This window comes from Lepisosteus platostomus, chromosome 5, assembly GCF_059453375.1.
Source record: "Lepisosteus platostomus isolate fLepPlt1 chromosome 5, fLepPlt1.hap1, whole genome shotgun sequence".
In the NCBI taxonomy this organism is placed as follows: Eukaryota; Metazoa; Chordata; class Actinopteri; order Semionotiformes; family Lepisosteidae; genus Lepisosteus; species Lepisosteus platostomus.
The window spans coordinates 49,560,978-49,580,278 of record NC_142615.1 but is presented as its reverse complement, the minus strand read 5'-3'; the positions used below and the strand labels follow the sequence as shown (position 1 = coordinate 49,580,278).

Sequence of the window (19,301 nt, the reverse complement as noted above, 5' to 3'; positions counted from 1 at the left end):
TCTCCCCCATTGAAGAATCAACCACCGTCGCCCATGTGACTGGATATAAAAATAAATTATTCATTTCAATTATTCATGAAGGGTGGATTGTGGTCAGTGAACATATGCACATCTTTAAGTCAGTTCCACCATCTGTGCCATAGGGGATGTAGTTCAATGGTTTTCATGTATGAAGTTCCGAGTTCAATCCCTGGCATCACCAGATGTCTTACATTATTGTGCTCACATCGCAATCTTCTGTTGAGTGAGAACTCTTTGCTCGTGTTCATAGAGAGACAGGTTTACACAATTAAACTCAGTCACACACGAAGTGCTACAGTGTTGCTCTGCTGTTTTAAATGTACCTCCAAAGCATTTTGTTCTGTTAACTACCAAATGATTTGAACTAATTTTACATCATATTCAGGAAATCCAGAGAAGGTCATCAGACTTTTAGTGGCTGTTGAAGAAAACACCTGTTGAATCTCACCAGGGATTTCTTGAGAGATCATTCAGCAAGCGAGTTAACAGGGGTTAACGTAGAGAGTGGCGGAGGTGGGATGTCAGGGCTTGACGTCACTGCTTTATGCAAAGAATGGAGGGGTGGTCGTCAGGGCTATATGACTGTGCTTCACGCAGAGAGTGGTGGGGGTGTGATGTCAGGGCCATACGACAGTGCTTTACACAGAGAGTGGCGGAGGTGGGATGTCAGGGCCTGACAACACAGCTTAACGCAGAGAGTGGATGGGTGGGTGTCAGGGCCATATGACACTTCTTTACGTAGAGAATGGCGGGGGTGGGATGTCAGGGCTTGACGACACTGCTTTATTCAAAGAGTGGAGGGGTGGGTGTCAGGGCTATATGACAGTGCTTTCCGCAGAGAGTGGTGGGGGTGGGATGTCAGGGCCATATGACACTGCTTTACACAGAGAATGGAGGAGGTGGGATGTCAGGGCCTGAAAACACAGCTTAACGCAGAGAGTGGAGGGGTGGTGTCAGGGCCATACGACACTTCTTTACACAGAGAGTGGTGGGGGTGGGATGTCAGGGCCATATGACACTGCTTTATACAGAGAGTGGCGGGGGTGGGATGTCAGGGCCTGAAGATACTGCTTTACGCAGAGAGTGGTGGAGGTGGGATGTCAGGGCCTGACAACACAGCTTAACGCAGAGAGTGGAGGGGTGGGCGTCAGGGCCATACGACACTTCTTTATGCAGAGAGTGGTGGGGGTGGGATGTCATGGTTATACGACAGTGCTTTCCATTGAGAGTGGTGGGGGTGGGATGTTATGGCCATAAGACACTGCTTTATGCAGAGAGTTGAGGGATTGATGTCAGGGCCATACGACAGTGCTCCACTCAGGCCTCTGCTTGAATTTGTACTCCTCCTCTCTCCCTACCTCTACCTCTATGATATTTGCACTTTCTGGAGAGGCGATTTTCTCCACTTCAGTAGCCCGATTGCGTGGAGAGGGCTGTAGAATGTGGCACCGCCTTTCCTGCTCCGTCCATGACAGGCGTGCTGGTCTCTGGAGAGAGAGCACGGTCCATCAGCGCACTCCAATAAAGGCACTGGAAGCAGCTGAAACGCATTGGCGAAGCTCAGCACTGGGCCGCTGGGCACATCTTACCACTGTTTCCGTAGTGTAGTGGTTATCATGTTCGCCTTGCATGCGAAAGGCCCTCGGTTCGAAACCGGGCGGAAACAGACTGGCTTCTTTTGTCGCATACAAATGGGTTGTACAACTTTTAACTAGCAAATGGAAGAGGGCTGAAGTAAGAGACAAGATGTAAATAGGGTTAACTTAAGTCAGTTCTGCCTGAAAATTAGACTTCTAAGCAACAGGGGTTTATGGCAGGAAAGGGGGTTAACTGATAAGGATTCCAGATGCGAGCAAGGAACCCCCTGGGGGCATAATCTTAAACTGACCATTTGGCCAGGGTCTCTTAACTGGCCAAATACCACGACCCCCCCCTTACCATAACACCGAATGACGTCTGAAGCAGCAAGGAAGGACTATATAACCTAAAAGTTTGTACCGGCACATCGAACAATACTTCGGTTTTGTTGTTTCTTGTGGGAAACAAGACTTCGGCTTTATTGTTCCTTATGTCCGTCATGGCAGTGAACAGGTCCTGGTTACAGGATCTCTAAAAAAGGAAATAAAGACTGAAATCAGATCCGACCCACCATGCTGCCACGGTGACGGTGCACTGCCCAGTGAAAGTGGCAGCCTGTCCCTGGACTGTGGGAAACTGGAGCACCTGGAGGAAACCCCCACAGACCAGGGAGAGAACATGCAAACTCCACACAGACAGCACCCACACCCCAGGTCCAGCACTGTGAAGCATGCCCGACGATGCGGAAGGGCTTTTACAAATGAGTGTGTAACTCACACTGGTGCCCAGGATGGCCTGCTACCGGAACGCAACCTAATTTTCTTAATGCAGTTTGTTCGAAGCGGTTTGCAGGAGCTGGAGGTGAGGACTGAGCTGGGGTCCAGTGTGCAAGTGTGACTACTGATGTCGTGTGTGTGTGTGTGTGTGTGTGTGTGTGTGTGTGTGTGTGTCTGGATCATTGTGAGCGCCGTCAGGTTTGTGTATTTGTTTAAACAAGAGGATGTGTCTGTGCGGGTCTGACTCTGTGTGAGGGTGCAGCTCTAACTGTTCGCGCGCGGGCGTGTCTATCTCTCTACAATGCATGAGGGGCTAAATCTGCCTCTGAGAAACTGACTTTTCAGAAGAAAAATCTATGAAAAGGCACGGCCTGGCCCTCTTCTCTTGCTCCCGACGTATAACACACTGGGGGATGAAGCTGGTGTCTTCAGCTGTAACCCTAGCTATTTATGCAAACAGCTCTTTTATGAAAAGCAGCTCTAGGCCTAGACAAGAGGAACAGATAAAACAAATCTTAGATTTATGGCTTATTCAAAGCAGACTGAGCGCTGCTATACTGTATGTAGGAGCCAGAGATGAAGAATGAGCTATTTAAGGAAATCAGGAGTGTGAGAGAGGGAGTGTGTGTTTTTCCTCCCAATAGAGAAGGCTTGTGGTTCTTTCTGCTTTTCTGCACAGGCTGCCAACATAAGTACGTGTTGGGTTCTTGGTTTGAATGCTCGAGTTGTCAGGCTGGCGTTTTTTGTTCCTATTGGAGCCCATAATTGTGAACAAGGCGCTTGAGGACGTCTCTGTGCAGGTGTGCGTTTGTAATGACGTGTGTGCGCATCTCTGTAGCGGATGTTTCAGTAAAAAAACGCATTTAAAACATTCAACCTTTTCATGTTCCTAATATTCTTTCATTCTTCACAATAATAACTAAGGTTGCTGCTGGAAGAGGTGTTAGTGGGGCCACCAGGGGGAACTCTCACCCTGTGGCCCATGTGGGTCCTAATGCCCCAGTATAGTGACGGGGACACTGGAAAAACTGTAAACAGGTGCCGTCCTTCAGATGAGACGTAAAACCGAGGTCCTGACTCTCTGTGGTCATTAAAAATCCCGGGGTGTTTCTCGAAAAGAGTAGGGGTTTTACCCCAGTGTCCTGGCCAAATTTCCCATTGACCCTTACCAATCATGGCCTCCTAATAACCCCCATTTATGAATTGGCTTCATTACTCTGCTCTCCTCCCCACTCATAGCTGGTGTGTGGGGAGCGTTCTGGTGCACTATGGCTGCCGTCCCATCATCCAGGTGGATGCTGCACATTTGTGGTGGTGGAGGGGAGTCCCCATGTCCTGCAAAGCGCTTTGAGTGGAGTGTCCAGAAAAGCACTATATAAGTGTAAGCAATTATTATTCATTATAATGTAATAAGTCCATTATTTCTCACCCCTCCATTGCAAGGCATACACAACACAAACACCAGGAACAATTATCTCAGAAGTGAATTGCAAATGTATTGAGTTGTGATGCAACTGTAACTTGAACCTAACATGACTGTGGCGTGCATTTTTGAAATTGCATTTTCACAGCTGAAATACAAAATGAAGCTGATCGCAGTCCAAACTCAAGGTATTGTTGTAAAACTAAATATTCAACATGTTTCTACCTGTCCCTTTTCAGCTCACTCAGAAGTCCACAGCCTGCAGCCTGGTGCCTCTCTGTCTCCCCCCTCCACACTGCTGGTCCAGTGGAGGTGCTGTTTGATCCTGCACGATCTGTCCGGAATCGTATAGTCTTACTGAGCAGCGCAGGGCTCCCTGGCCCCAGGTACGAACAGTGAGTGTCAGTGCAGAACAGCTCTCTGACACTCCGCTCCCTCACTCCAGCTGATCAGGGCAACTACACAGTGAGGGACCTTAATGGAAGCAGTATCAGCACTGTGATCGTCACTGTGGGTGGTGAGCAGGTCTACAGTAGGATCACTAGAGGGCTCTATATTCTTGACAGAGTGTGTTCTTATATCATCCTCTGTCCTGATTGTCTTTCAGCTCACAGAGACAATGTCACCCTGCAGCCTGAAGCCTCTCTGTCTGTCCCTCTGTTCACTGGAGAGCCAGTGGAGGTGCTGTTTGATCCTGCAGGAGGTGGAAACTGGACCTCAGTGTGTTCTGTCCAGAACAGCACAGCCAGCTGTGTCCCCCAGTACAGTTTTTTTTTTATTTTTGATGATTAGCCATATGTTGATTACAATATTGTACATAATGTATAATTTGAACTCGATATTTTTCAGGAGTGAATGATTGTATATTTTCAGAATAAATTTCGAAACCAAATTATTGTCCCTCGATTTCTGTCTCTCTCTCGTCCTGCTGTCTGTCTGTCCCTGCCTCTCTGTCTCTCTCTCTTTCAGCCCCGTCTGTCAGTCTGTCTGTCCTTCTCTCTCCTTCCTCTCTCTCTCTCCTTCCGCTCTCTCTCTCGGTTTGTTTGTCCCTCAATCTCAATCTTTCTCTTTGCCTGCTGTCTTTCTGTGCCTTCATCTTTGTGTCTCTCTCTCCTTCCTTTCTGTCTGTCTCTCTGTCTGTCCTGCGTTGTCCCAGCTGGGCCTGTCTCCCCGGCTCTCTGCCTTCAGCTCTGTTCGCCGATGTCCCACCAGCCCGTCTCTCTCTCAGCCTGTCTCTTGACTTGCAGGAGGAAGAGGAGGTGGAGACAGCTCCTCCGGCAGGAGAGAGGAAGAAGGTCAGTGCTGGTCCCACCCTGCCTCCTGTCCTGTCTGTGGTGGAGTTTCGCCATCTTGTCTGTCTTGTCAGCCCTGTCTGTCACTGTCTCTCTCCTCCTCCTCTCTGTGCTGTGGTGTCCAGTCAGTGTGTCTCTCTCCTCCTCCTCTCTGTCCTGTGGTGTCTAGGCAGTGTGTCTCTCTCCTCCTCCTCTTCTCTGTCCTATGGTGTACAGTGGGTCAGTATTAGTGGGCTACACCCAGGCTCACTCACTGCGAGTGTGATCTCAGCAGAGTCTCTGTACTCTTGGGACACTTGACTCACCTGTCTCTCTCTTTCTCTCCCTGTGCTGTCCCTCTCCTGCCCCCTCTCTCCCTACTCGGACTCCAGCTGGAGGAGGTCCAATCACCACCTCCTGTGAGACAGAAGAAAAAGAAAGTGGGTAATGCTCTGATTCTCTCTTTACTCCTGTCCAGTGTCCAGTCAGTGTGTGTGTATGAACCCCTCTCTCTCTCAGTGCAGTGTTCATGTACTGGAGTGTCCAGTCAGTGTGTGTGTATGAACCCCTCTCTCTCTCAGTGCAGTGTTCATGTCCTGGAGTGTCCAGTCCGACTCTTAACGTGACTCTCCTGTCTCTGCTTCAGAAGTGCTGGTGCGTCTTTTTAAAGTCCCTGAGCTGCATGTCGGTGGAGACAGATGATAAGGACGAGCCGATGGAGGCGGCGGAGACCGTGTGTCAGGAGAGGAAGAGCGAGGGAGAGGAGGAGCAGGCTGCCGGGAAGGACAAGAAGAAGAAGAGGAGGTGCAGGTGAGCAGACAGGGGGACGCCGCCCGGTCGTGTCTGTGATTCAAGAAGGAGTCTCCTCTTGCTGTTTGATGTCATGGTGATGTCCGTGTCTGTGTCCCTCACACCTGCAATAACAATATTCTTTCCAGGTTCCTTTCCTGGTTCTGTGCCAGCTAAGATCGGAGTCGCCTTCCCCACCAAGGACTGGACTGGACTGGACTGGACTGGAGCTGAGGGACACCAGACTGGACTGGACTGGAGCCAAGGGACCCCAGACTGTGCTGGACCGAAGCTGAGGGACCCCAGACTGCACTGGACCGGAGCTGAGAGACACCAGACTGGACTGGACTGGAGCTGAGGGACCCCAGTCTGTGCTGGACCGAAGCTGAGGGACCCCAGTCTGTGCTGGGCCAAAGCTGAGGGACCCCAGTCTGTGCTGGACCGAAGCTGAGGGACTCCAGACTGTGCTGGACCAAAGCTGAGGGGCCCCAGACTGGACTGGACTGGAGCTGAGGGGCCCCAGGCTGTGCTGGACCGAAGCTGAGGGACCCCAGACTGGACTGGACCAAAGCTAAGGGACCCCAGACTGTGCTGGACTGAAGCTGAGGGACCCCAGTCTGGACCGAAGCTGAGAGACCCCAGTCTGTGCTGGACCGAAGCTGAGGGACCCCAGTCTGGACTGCACTGGAGCTGAGGGACCCCAGTCTGGACCGAAGCTGAGGGACCCCAGTCTGTGCTGGGCCGAAGCTGAGGGACACCAGTCTGGACTGAAGCTGAGGGACCCCAGTCTGTGCTGGACCGAAGCTGAGGGACCCCAGACTGTGCTGGACCGAAGCTGAGGGACCCCAGACTGGGCTGCACTGGAGCTGAGGGACACCAGACTGGACTGGACTGCACTGGAGCTGAGGGGCCCCATACTGGACTGGACCAGAGCTGAGGGGCCCCAGACTGGACTGGACCGGAGCTGAGGGACCCCAGATCCCAGTCTGGACTGAAGCTGAGGGACCCCAGTCTGGACTGAAGCTGAGGGACCCCAGACCCCAGTCTGGACTGAAGCTGAGGGACCCCAGACTGGACTGTGGAAAACTTTCACATTATCTCCACCTGAGTCCTCAGATCGTCTGCATGACCTTGTATTATTAAGTATTATTTTAAGGTCCTGTGATGATCGTTAGATGGGGGGGGGGGGGTGTGTCCCTTGACATTAATCTGTATTGTAATTTTTGTTCTTTTGTTAAGCATCATTAAAATGTTTTTTAAAAAAAGCTTTTGGTTTTTTCCCTCCCCCCCCGAAACGAACAAACTCTTTCATCCCGGAGAGTTTGTGGTTGATGGATTGAGGCCGAGAGCCCTCGTTGTCGGCGTGCCACCAGTTAGCGGGGCTAAAGCAGGGGGGGCATCGTGTCCAATACTCCTTGAAACGAGACAGATTTCAAGCCACCTCCGTCTGAAGAGAAGGAAGTTGACCACGAACTCCAGGGTGTCCTAGGAAGCTCTTTAGCCATCGTTTGCCCAGCAGCCATCTCACCCTGCAGCTCCCAGCTAGCAGCCCCCTCCCCACTGGAGCCCAGCAGGTAGAAACCTGGTCAGTACCTGGAGGGGAGACTCCTGGGAAAAACTGAGGTTGCTGCTGGGAGAGGTGTTAGTAGGGCCAGCAGGGGGCGCTCACCCTGCAGTCTGTGTGGGTCCTGATGCCCCAGTATAGTGACGGGGACACTGGACTGTAAACAAGCGCTGTCCTTCGGATGAGACGTCAAACCGAGGTCCTGACTCTCTGTGCTCATTAACAATCCCGGGGTGTTTCTGGAGAGGAGTAGGGGTGTTACCCCAGTGTCCTGGCCTGATTCCCCCCCTGGTCTTGACCCATCATGGCCTCCTTATCACCCCCCCTCTCTGAACTGGCTCCATCCCTCTGCTCTCCTCCCCACTGAGAGCTGCTGTGTGCTGAGCGGACTGGAGCATCATCCACGTGGGGGCTGCACACTGGGGGGGCTGGAGGGGATCCCCCTGACCTGGGAAGAGCTCTGAGTGGAGAGTCCAGACGGATTAATTATTATTATTATTATTCGTGCTGCACTGGGCTTCAGTCCTGGTAGTGAGAGGGGGATCTGTGATCAGTACAGATACTTATGACTGTATAATAATACACGATAGAAATGGAAAACAGGGTAGCGCTGTAGTCTCTTCGAAACGTTTTGAACTGCCAGAAGAAGTTTTCACAACCCGGACTCGCGAAGGTACAGGTCTTCTCCCTTCGTCCGGAGTAAGGTGAGAGGTTATCCCCTCGGGGCGCAGTATCCCCGATGCACCCCCCCACCACCACCCAAAATGACACACACTTCTGTGACGATTGGGAGACCCCGGTTCGATCAGCCCCTGCGGTGTAGGAAACGACCCGCTGGAGAGAACACGCAGACTCCACACAGAAGGGTCACCTCGGCATTTATTCCAACAGCAAAACACCAGAGAGAAACGGGTCTCCGAAAGATGAGCGCACACCGGGAAAAACACTACGGGGTCATTACAAATGGGAATAGGAGTTCTTTTTTTCTTTTCCGGACGTCAGTTGTATCGTGTCCTGGTGATTTCTCCTGTTTCGAACGGAGTTCAATGTCACGTTTCTACTTTATTAGAGAGAGGCACTGAACTTTGGGGAACGTGACATCCACCCAGTATTACTAGTAGGTTGATAAATATAAATGTTCTTTTTCCCCCCGTATGATACCTCGCGAAATATAACGATGGCCAACTCCTTAAGTCGAAATTTAAACCCTTCTCACGCTACAAGACAGTCCGTCAACATCGCCACGGCCCGAAGCGCGACCTTCGGTATGACGTTGGCGGAAGGGGGTAGGGTAAGTACGTCACAGCCGGGGGAAGCCCCTATCACGTGAGAGGGGTGCTGCGGGCGACGAGCCCCCGGGGGCGAAGAGAAGTTGATTTGCGTGGGGTGTGGAAACACTACACGACCGGGCAAGCGAGCCGTTTTTTTTTTTGTTTTGTTTTTTCAGAACATCAGAACAACCGCAGAGATGACCATCGATCCACTCCGGACGTTTCCTTTTTTGTCCTTTTTGGCCTCCAAAATAAAAAAAAAAACTGGGATCCATCGTGGCGTTGCCAAATTAAAACGTCAACCACTTTTCGGGCTTTCGTGCTGTCCATGATGAAACCGTCATGGTTGTGTAAGGATACGTTACGTCACAGACCGGCGGCGCTCGGACGTGAGGAGTGTCGTTACGTTTTTGAAACGGGCACGTCAGACAAGATCTCTGACAAGATCTCTGAAAAACCCAAACCTGTAAGATTCAATTTCAATTCAGTTTTTTTTATATAGCGCCTTTCACAACAAGAATGCCCCAAGGCCCCGAACAAAGGAGTTGTTCCACACCCCCGCCACCCTCTGTGTACAGTAGAGCCCCCTGTACTGACTGGAGGAGCTCACCCAGCTGTGTCTGGAGAGAAGCCGGGGTATCGGCTTCAACCACAGGGCTGGGCGGCTTGTTCCCCACCCCCATCCCCTTCTGTGTACAGAAGAGCCTCCTGTCCTGACTCCAGTAGGAAATGTCACCTGGAGGCAACACACCGGCTTCTTTTAACAGATCACCTCGGGAATCGGGAACAACGGAGCTGTGTGCGGCCGTCTGTACGGAGGGGTTCAGCGCGGGGGGGCTCCGGGCTCGGGTCTGGACCCGGGGGGGGGGGGGGGGCTGTCTGTGTGGAGTCTGCATGTTCTCCCTGTGTTCTTCGGGTCCAAAGACAGGCTTTTGGGCTAATTGGCTTCTGGGAAAACTGGCCCTGGTGTGTGTGTGTCCTATGATGGAGTGCTGTCCTGTCCAGGGTGTGTGAGTGAATGTGTGTTTGTCATGTGATGGACTGGTTCCTGTCCAGGGTGTGTGAGTGTGTGTGTCTGAGTGTCCTGTGAGGGACTGGTGTCCTATCCAGGTTGTGTGTGTGTGTCCTGTGAGGGACTGGTGTCCTGTTCAGGGTGTGTGAGTGTGTGTGTCCTGTGATGGACTGGTGTCCTATCTAGGGTGTGTGTATGTCCTGTGATGGACTGGTGTCCTGTCCAGGGTGTGTGAGTGAGTGTGTGTGTGTCCTGTGATGGACTGGTGTCCTGTCCAGGGTGTGTGAGTGTGTGTGTCTGTGTGTCCTGTGATGGACAGATGGTACCAAGCCTGGACACCCATGAGACACTGGCTTCCTCAGAAGACTCTCACGGAGGGCACACTGTCCCTAACCCGGGTCCAGAAGAAACTACAGTGATCTATAATTCCTGCGCCTCGGAAGGGTTTATGACGTCTATGTCCGGCGCCCGCGCCCGTGGACTGGCGGTTTGGCGTCGCGCTCCGCAGCTCGAGCTTCGGTGCGAGGCAGGGCGGGAGGGAGTCGATGTGGCCTCGGCGCCATCTTTGCTGGTGAGTCAATTGTGACCGTTGCGGCACAATAAACCATCAATAAACCTTTTCCCACCCCGTCCAGTATTTCTGTCGCGGCCCACGTCCCTTACAATCGACAAACTATAAAAAAAACAGTAGCCCTTCGCAACATTACACGCCATTTTTTTATTTTAAACGTCCGCTAGATACGCAGGTGGCTCGATACCTGTCTTATCCTCGCCGGCGTCTTTATACCGGCAAGTGAATTTTATTTGGGGTCCCTCAGAATTGTGACAGAAATGTCAGTGAACCACAATAAAAAACGAAACTTTTTTTTTAAAGGCGGTGAATGGATTTTTTGAGTAACCGTGTAGCGACTAACGTAAGGAAAAAAAGTTGTCTTTCCCTACGAAGACGTTTTGGTACAGGACTTTCTTTAAATATCAGTTGTGCATAGCGTTTTACAAAAAGTTGATGATGATCTTGGAGATAATTGCAAAGGAAAATTGAGATAACTACCAAAACATTACGTGTGAAACGACAGGACAGAACTTTGAACCCACAAAGAAACAAAGGTATGAAATATTGCCTCGTCATGGGGGGTTGATAATTGTAGTAAGTGTTCCTAATTTTCGTAAAGAAATGTATATTATGGGAGTCACACGTGAGATTTAGTGTATATACGTTTCATATTGTGCATATATACGGGGTTAAAAAGTGGAATGAGTATGATTATAAACTCGTGTGTCCTATAATCAGATAATTTTTGAACAAGCTTTGATTAGACAGGTGAAAAACAACATCAGATCCTTTATTTTAATATATTCTCACGTCTGAATATCAGCTTCTCCCCTCTGGCCAACATTTCAGGGCTCCCAGGTGTAGATCCCAAATTGAAACAAATATTAATTTGTTACCCAGTTAAACAGTTAATAGAAGTGAGTGACCAGGGTAAATAAAGGTGGGTCAGTGTAAACTGTTTATTCTGGACCAGACTTCGTCATGTGTGATATGTCATGACTTCTTATATTAAGTTTTATCTTTATATTTAGTTCTACATGTGTAATAGATGCGATGTGTGTCCATAAAAAGGTTTCTCCAGGGGAAAATCAAGTTCGTTTTAAAACCGTGTTTCCTTTTTAGGGTAGGTTTGCATTCCAAGTGTGGGGTTTTTGCCTTTTTGTATTTTTGCTGAGACAAGTTGCCTTTCTTATACGCGGAGGGATCTGCTCGTGAGATGTCCGCTTGGTCCATTTCTGAGCTCAGTATAAGGTGTAGAAAGCATGACTGTCATCATAACCCGCATCTCACCCAGGTGTGGAATAATGTTGTGACTATTGCTTCAGCAATAACATGCTGATTGCATGTTTCTAGATGGGAATAACAGAGATCTCAACTACTGAGGGGCCTTATTAATAAAGTCTCCACAGCCGAAGCGCTGTGTCTCTTTTCAGCTGGCGATAAACCTTTCCTCGATCCTTTGCGGACTTGTAAAACTGTTCCTGATCAGAATAAAAAACGCTCACGCTAATACACAAACACCCGTGTCTCGCCAAAGCTGACAAATAAACAGACGGACAAGCCGCACTGCACATGTGAACAGGGGAATGAGCGAGCGAGCGGGGATAGGGCGCCTCCTGCGCTTAAAAGCTTACAGCACCTGGTATTCCCAGGCGGTCTCCCATCCAAGTACTAACCAAGCCCATCTCTGTTTAGCTTCCGAGATCAGACGAGATCAGGCGTGCTCAAGGGGGTGTGGCCATAAACAAGAGCAAGGTTCGCTGGCACCCTTCTTATTGAGAGGACAGCTCCGTCACCTCTTTTACGACGCTGCTTTTTTTCCCTTGCGTTTTTCTCTTCTTCCCACGTTCTCTCTCTTCACTGCCTTCGTCCCCGCTCTATTTCACTTCAGCCTTTCACTCTTGCTTCCTTCCAATGAGGACGGAGCTGCGGGAGAAAGGGCGCTATAGAGGATCGCTGTGGAGAGCTGCTGCTGTGCTTTGACATCTGAGCTCTGTGGAAAACGATCTCAATACAATTCTGAAAAACGCGACTCTCCGAACGCCAGCCGAACAAGTCTCCACAGCCGAAGCGCTGTGTCTCTATTCAGCTGGCGATAAACCTTCCCTCGATTCTTTGCGGACTTGTTAAACTGTTCCTGATCAGAATAAAAAACGCTCACGCTAATACACAAGCACCCGTGTCTCGCCAAAGCTGACAAATAAACAGACGGACAAGCCGCACTGCACGTGTGAACAGGGGAATGAGCGAGCGAGCGGGGATAGGGCGCCTCCTGCGCTTAAAAGCTTACAGCACCTGGTATTCCCAGGCGGTCTCCCATCCAAGTACTAACCAGGCCCATCCCTGTTTAGCTTCCGAGATCAGACGAGATCAGGCGTGCTCAAGGGGGTGTGGTCGCAAGCGAGAGCAAGGTTCGCTGGCACCCTTCTTATTGAGAGGACAGCTCCGTCACCTCTTTTACGACGCTGCTTTTTTTCCCTTGCGTTTTTCTCTTCTTCCCACGTTCTCTCTCTTCACTGCCTTCATCCCCGCTCTATTTCACTTCAGCCTTTCACTCTTGCTTCCTTCCAATGAGGACGGAGCTGCGGGAGAAAGGGCGCTATAGAGGATCGCTGTGGAGAGCTAATGCTGTGCTTTGACATCTGAGCTCTGTGGAAAACGATCTCAATACAATTCTGAAAAACGCGACTCTCCGAACGCCAGCCGAACAAGTCTCCACAGCCGAAGCACTGTGTCTCTTTTCAGCTGGCGATAAACCTTTCCTCGATCCTTTGCGGACTTGTTAAACTGTTCCTGATCAGAATAAAAAACGCTCACGCTAATACACAAGCACCCGTGTCTCGCCAAAGCTGACAAATAAACAGACGGACAAGCCGCACTGCACGTGTGAACAGGGGAATGAGCGAGCGAGCGGGGATAGGGCGCCTCCTGCGCTTAAAAGCTTACAGCAACTGGTATTCCTGGGCGGTCTCCCATCCAAGTACTAACCAGGCCCATCCCTGTTTAGCTTCCGAGATAAGACGAGATCAGGTGTGCTCAAGGGGGTGTGGCCGTAAGCGAGAGCAGGGCTCGCTGGCACCCTTCTTATTGAGAGGACAGCTCCGTCACCTCTTTTACGACGCTGGTTTTTTTCTCTTGCGTTTTTCTCTTCTTCCCACGTTCTCTCTCTTCACTGCCTTCGTCCCCGCTCAATTTCACTTCAGCCTTTCACTCTTGCTTCCTTCCAATGAGGACGGAGCTGCGGGAGAAAGGGCGCTATAGAGGATCGCTGTGGAGAGCTGCTACTGTGCTTTGACATCTGAGCTCTGTGGAAAACGATCTCAATACAATTCTGAAAAACGCGACTCTCCGAACGCCAGCCGAACAAGTCTCCACAGCCGAAGCGCTGTGTCTCTTTTCAGCTGGCGATAAACCTTTCCTCGATCCTTTGCGGACTTGTAAAACTGTTCCTGATCAGAATAAAAAACGCTCACGCTAATACACAAGCACCCGTGTCTCGCCAAAGCTGAGAAATAAACAGACGGACAAGCCGCACTGCACGTGTGAACAGGGGAATGAGCGAGCGAGCGGGGATAGGGCGCCTCCTGCGCTTAAAAGCTTACAGCACCTGGTATTCCCAGGCGGTCTCCCATCCAAGTACTAACCAGGCCCATCCCTGTTTAGCTTCCGAGATCAGACGAGATCAGGCGTGCTCAAGGGGGTGTGGCCGTAAGCGAGAGCAAGGCTCGCTGGCACCCTTCTTATTGAGAGGACAGCTCCGTCACCTCTTTTACGACGCTGCTTTTTTTCCCTTGCGTTTTTCTCTTCTTCCCACGTTCTCTCTCTTCACTGCCTTCGTCCCCGCTCTATTTCACTTCAGCCTTTCACTTTTGCTTCCTTCCAATGAGGACGGTGCTGCGGGAGAAAGGGCGCTATAGAGGATCGCTGTGGAGAGCTGCTGCTGTGCTTTGACATCTGAGCTCTGTGGAAACGATCTCAATACAATTCTGAAAAACGCGACTCTCCGAACGCCAGCCGAACAAGTCTCCACAGCCGAAGCGCTGTGTCTCTTTTCAGCTGGCGATAAACCTTTCCTCGATCCTTTGCGGACTTGTTAAACTGTTCCTGATCAGAATAAAAAACGCTCACGCTAATACACAAGCACCCGTGTCTCGCCAAAGCTGACAAATAAACAGACGGACAAGCCGCACTGCACGTGTGAACAGGGGAATGAGCGAGCGAGCGGGGATAGGGCGCCTCCTGCGCTTAAAAACTTACAGCACCTGGTATTCCCGGGCGGTCTCCCATCCAAGTACTAACCAGGCCCATCCCTGTTTAGCTTCCGAGATCAGACGAGATCAGGTGTGCTCAAGGGGGTGTGGCCGTAAGCGAGAGCAAGGCTCGCTGGCACCCTTCTTATTGAGAGGACAGCTCCGTCACCTCTTTTACGACGCTGCTTTTTTTCCCTTGCGTTTTTCTCTTCTTCCCACGTTCTCTCTCTTCACTGCCTTCGTCCCCGCTCTATTTCACTTCAGCCTTTCACTCTTGCTTCCTTCCAATGAGGACGGAGCTGCGGGAGAAAGGGCGCTATAGAGGATCGCTGTGGAGAGCTGCTGCTGTGCTTTGACATCTTAGCTCTGTGGAAAACGATCTCAATACAATTCTGAAAAACGCGACTCTCCGAACGCCAGCCGAACAAGTCTCCACAGCCGAAGCGCTGTGTCTCTTTTCAGCTGGCGATAAACCTTTCCTCGATCCTTTGCGGACTTGTAAAACTGTTCCTGATCAGAATAAAAAAAGCTCACGCTAATACACAAGCACCCGTGTCTCGCCAAAGCTGAGAAATAAACAGACGGACAAGCCGCACTGCACGTGTGAACAGGGGAATGAGCAAGCGAGCGGGGATAGGGCGCCTCCTGCGCTTAAAAGCTTACAGCACCTGGTATTCCCAGGCGGTCTCCCATCCAAGTACTAACCAGGCCCATCCCTGTTTAGCTTCCGAGATCAGACGAGATCAGGCGTGCTCAAGGGGGTGTGGCCGTAAGCAAGAGCAAGGCTCGCTGGCACCCTTCTTATTGAGAGGACAGCTCCGTCACCTCTTTTACGACGCTGCTTTTTTTCCCTTACGTTTTTCTCTTCTTCCCACGTTCTCTCTCTTCACTGCCTTCGTCCCCGCTCTATTTCACTTCAGCCTTTCACTCTTGCTTCCTTCCAATGAGGACGGAGCTGCGGGAGAAAGGGCGCTATAGAGGATCGCTGTGGAGAGCTGCTGCTGTGCTTTGACATCTGAGCTCTGTGGAAAACGATCTCAATACAATTCTGAAAAACGCGACTCTCCGAACGCCAGCCGAACAAGTCTCCACAGCCGAAGCGCTGTGTCTCTTTTCAGCTGGCGATAAACCTTTCCTCGATCCTTTGCGGACTTGTAAAACTGTTCCTGATCAGAATAAAAAACGCTCACACTAATACACAAGCACCCGTGTCTCGCCAAAGCTGACAAATAAACAGACGGACAAGCCGCACTGCACGTGTGAACAGGGGAATGAGCGAGCGAGCGGGGATAGGGCGCCTCCTGCGCTTAAAAGCTTACAGCACCTGGTATTCCCAGGCGGTCTCCCATCCAAGTACTAACCAGGCCCATCCCTGTTTAGCTTCCGAGATCAGACGAGATCAGGCGTGCTCAAGGGGGTGTGGCCGAAAGGAAGAGCAAGGCTCGCTGGCACCCTTCTTATTGAGAGGACAGCTCCGTCACCTCTTTTACGACGCTGCTTTTTTTCCCTTGCGTTTTTCTCTTCTTCCCACGTTCTCTCTCTTCACTGCCTTCGTCCCCGCTCTATTTCACTTCAGCCTTTCACTCTTGCTTCCGTCCAATGAGGACGGAGCTGCGGGAGAAAGGGCGCTATAGAGGATCGCTGTGGAGAGCTGCTGCTGTGCTTTGACATCTGAGCTCTGTGGAAAACGATCTCAATACAATTCTGAAAAACGCGACTCTCCGAACGCCAGCCGAACAAGTCTCCACAGCCGAAGCGCTGTGTCTCTTTTCAGCTGGCGATAAACCTTTCCTCGATCCTTTGCGGACTTGTTAAACTGTTCATGATCAGAATAAAAAACGCTCACGCTAATACACAAGCACCCGTGTCTCGCCAAAGCTGACAAATAAACAGACGGACAAGCCGCACTGCTCGTGTGAACAGGGGAATGAGCGAGCGAGCGGGGATAGGGCGCCTCCTTTGCTTAAAAGCTTACAGCACCTGGTATTCCCAGGCGGTCTCCCATCCAAGTACTAACCAGGCCCATCCCTGTTTAGCTTCCGAGATCAGACGAGATCAGGCGTGCTCAAGGGGGTGTGGCCGTAAGCGAGAGCAAGGCTCGCTGGCACCCTTCTTATTGAGAGGACAGCTCCGTCACCTCTTTTACGACGCTGCTTTTTTTCTCTTGCGTTTTTCTCTTCTTCCCACGTTCTCTCTCTTCACTGCCTTCGTCCCCGCTCTATTTCACTTCAGCCTTTCACTCTTGCTTCCTTCCAATGAGGACGGAGCTGCGGGAGAAAGGGCGCTATAGAGGATCGCTGTGGAGAGCTGCTGCTGTGCTTTGACATCTGAGCTCTGTGGAAAACGATCTCAATACAATTCTGATAAACGCGACTCTCCGAACGCCAGCCGAACAAGTCTCCACAGCCGAAGCGCTGTGTCTCTTTTCAGCTGGCGATAAACCTTTCCTCGATCCTTTGCGGACTTGTAAAACTGTTCCTGATCAGAATAAAAAACGCTCACGCTAATACACAAGCACCCGTGTCTCGCCAAAGCTGAGAAATAAACAGACGGACAAGCCGCACTGCACGTGTGAACAGGGGAATGAGCGAGCGAGCGGGGATAGGGCGCCTCCTGCGCTTAAAAGCTTACAGCACCTGGTATTCCCAGGCGGTCTCCCATCCAAGTACTAACCAGGCCCATCCCTGTTTAGCTTCCGAGATCAGACGAGATCAGGCGTGCTCAAGGGGGTGCGGCCGTAAGCGAGAGCAAGGCTCGCTGGCACCCTTCTTATTGAGAGGACAGCTCCGTCACCTCTTTTACGACGCTGCTTTTTTTCCCTTGCGTTTTTCTCTTCTTCCCACGTTCTCTCTCTTCACTGCCTTCGTCCCCGCTCTATTTCACTTCAGCCTTTCACTCTTGCTTCCTTCCAATGAGGACAGAGCTGCGAGAGAAAGGGCGCTATAGAGGATCGCTGTGGAGAGCTGCTGCTGTGCTTTGACATCTGAGCTCTGTGGAAAACGATCTCAATACAATTCTGAAAAACGCGACTCTCCGAACGCCAGCCGAACAAGTCTCCACAGCCGAAGCGCTGTGTCTCTTTTCAGCTGGCGATAAACCTTTCCTCGATCCTTTGCGGACTTGTAAAACTGTTCCTGATCAGAATAAAAAACGCTCACGCTAATACACAAGCACCCGTGTCTCGCCAAAGCTGACAAATAAACAGACGGACAAGCCGCACTGCTCGTGTGAACAGGGGAATGAGCGAGCGAGCGGGGATAGGGCGCCTCCTGCGCTTAAAAGCTTACAGCACCTGGTATTCCCAGGCGGTCTCCCATCCAAGTACTAACCAGGCCCATCCCTGTTTAGCTTTCGAGATCAGATGAGATCAGGCGTGCTCAAGGGGGTGTGGCCGTAAGCGAGAGCAAGGCTCGCTGGCACCCTTCTTATTGAGAGGACAGCTCCGTCACCTCTTTTACGACGCTGCTTTTTTTCCCTTGCGTTTTTCTCTTCTTCCCACGTTCTCTCTCTTCACTGCCTTCGTCCCCGCTCTATTTCACTTCAGCCTTTCACTTTTGCTTCCTTCCAATGAGGACGGAGCTGCGGGAGAAAGGGCGCTATAGAGGATCGCTGTGGAGAGCTGCTGCTGTGCTTTGACATCTGAGCTCTGTGGAAAACGATCTCAATACAATTCTGAAAAACGCGACTCTCCGAACGCCAGCCGAACAAGTCTCCACAGCCGAAGCGCTGTGTCTCTTTTCAGCTGGCGATAAACCTTTCCTCGATCCTTTGCGGACTTGTAAAACTGTTCCTGATCAGAATAAAAAACGCTCACGCTAATACACAAGCACCCGTGTCTCGCCAAAGCTGACAAATAAACAGACGGACAAGCCGCACTGCACGTGTGAACAGGGGAATGAGCGAGCGAGCGGGGATAGGGCGCCTCCTGCGCTTAAAAGCTTACAGCACCTGGTATTCCCAGGCGGTCTCCCATCCAAGTACTAACCAGGCCCATCCCTGTTTAGCTTCCGAGATCAGATGAGATCAGGCGTGCTCAAGGGGGTGTGGCCGTAAGCAAGAGCAAGGCTCGCTGGCACCCTTCTTATTGAGAGGACAGCTCCGTCACCTCTTTTACGACGCTGCTTTTTTTCCCTTGCGTTTTTCTCTTCTTCCCACGTTCTCTCTCTTCACTGCCTTCGTCCCCGCTCTATTTCACTTCAGCCTTTCACTTTTGCTTCCTTCCAATGAGGACGGAGCTGCGGGAGAAAGGGCGCTATAGAGGATCGCTGTGGAGAGCTGCTGCTGTGCTTTGACATCTGAGCTCTGTGGAAAACGATCTCAATACAATTCTGAAAAACGCGACTCTCCGAACGCCAGCCGAACAAGTCTCCACAGCCGAAGCGCTGTGTCTCTTTTCAGCTGGCGATAAACCTTTCCTCGATCCTTTGCGGACTTGTTAAACTGTTCCTGATCAGAATAAAAAACGCTCACGCTAATACACAAGCACCCGTGTCTCGCCAAAGCTGACAAATAAACAGACGGACAAGCCGCACTGCACATGTGAACAGGGGAATGAGCGAGCGAGCGGGGATAGGGCGCCTCCTGCGCTTAAAAGCTTACAGCACCTGGTATTCCCAGGCGGTCTCCCATCCAAGTACTAACCAGGCCCATCCCTGTTTAGCTTCCGAGATCAGACGAGATCAGGTGTGCTCAAGGGGGTGTGGCCGTAAGCTAGAGCAAGGCTTGCTGGCACCCTTCTTATTGAGAGGACAGCTCCGTCACCTCTTTTACGACGCTGCTTTTTTTCCCTTGCG

The 19,301-nt window shown here is 51.1% G+C and overlaps 7 non-coding genes and 6 pseudogenes across 7 annotated transcripts; 1 reads left to right on the top strand and 12 right to left on the bottom strand.

The window, feature by feature from the left end:
• The first annotated feature begins 1,614 nt into the window (after positions 1-1,614).
• Positions 1,615-1,687, top strand: trnaa-ugc (transfer RNA alanine (anticodon UGC)). Its single transcript has one exon. It is a non-coding gene; the product is annotated as a tRNA-Ala (tRNA).
• Positions 1,688-11,885: 10,198 nt separating this feature from the next.
• Positions 11,886-12,004, bottom strand: LOC148668428 (5S ribosomal RNA; annotated as a pseudogene).
• A 537-nt stretch (positions 12,005-12,541) lies between these two features.
• LOC148668427 (5S ribosomal RNA) lies at positions 12,542-12,660 on the bottom strand (annotated as a pseudogene).
• A 537-nt stretch (positions 12,661-13,197) lies between these two features.
• On the bottom strand, positions 13,198-13,316 carry LOC148668426 (5S ribosomal RNA; annotated as a pseudogene).
• Positions 13,317-13,853: 537 nt separating this feature from the next.
• On the bottom strand, positions 13,854-13,972 carry LOC148668425 (5S ribosomal RNA). Its single transcript, XR_015937562.1, has one exon. It is a non-coding gene; the product is annotated as a 5S ribosomal RNA (ribosomal RNA).
• Positions 13,973-14,508: 536 nt separating this feature from the next.
• LOC148668424 (5S ribosomal RNA) lies at positions 14,509-14,627 on the bottom strand. Its single transcript, XR_015938339.1, has one exon. It is a non-coding gene; the product is annotated as a 5S ribosomal RNA (ribosomal RNA).
• A 537-nt stretch (positions 14,628-15,164) lies between these two features.
• LOC148668423 (5S ribosomal RNA) lies at positions 15,165-15,283 on the bottom strand. The gene has a single exon (XR_015937561.1). It is a non-coding gene; the product is annotated as a 5S ribosomal RNA (ribosomal RNA).
• A 537-nt stretch (positions 15,284-15,820) lies between these two features.
• On the bottom strand, positions 15,821-15,939 carry LOC148668422 (5S ribosomal RNA; annotated as a pseudogene).
• A 537-nt stretch (positions 15,940-16,476) lies between these two features.
• Positions 16,477-16,595, bottom strand: LOC148668421 (5S ribosomal RNA). The gene has a single exon (XR_015937560.1). It is a non-coding gene; the product is annotated as a 5S ribosomal RNA (ribosomal RNA).
• A 537-nt stretch (positions 16,596-17,132) lies between these two features.
• Positions 17,133-17,251, bottom strand: LOC148668420 (5S ribosomal RNA; annotated as a pseudogene).
• Positions 17,252-17,788: 537 nt separating this feature from the next.
• On the bottom strand, positions 17,789-17,907 carry LOC148668419 (5S ribosomal RNA; annotated as a pseudogene).
• Positions 17,908-18,444: 537 nt separating this feature from the next.
• Positions 18,445-18,563, bottom strand: LOC148668418 (5S ribosomal RNA). The gene has a single exon (XR_015939111.1). It is a non-coding gene; the product is annotated as a 5S ribosomal RNA (ribosomal RNA).
• A 537-nt stretch (positions 18,564-19,100) lies between these two features.
• Positions 19,101-19,219, bottom strand: LOC148668417 (5S ribosomal RNA). Its single transcript, XR_015938748.1, has one exon. It is a non-coding gene; the product is annotated as a 5S ribosomal RNA (ribosomal RNA).
• Positions 19,220-19,301: the final 82 nt, after the last annotated feature.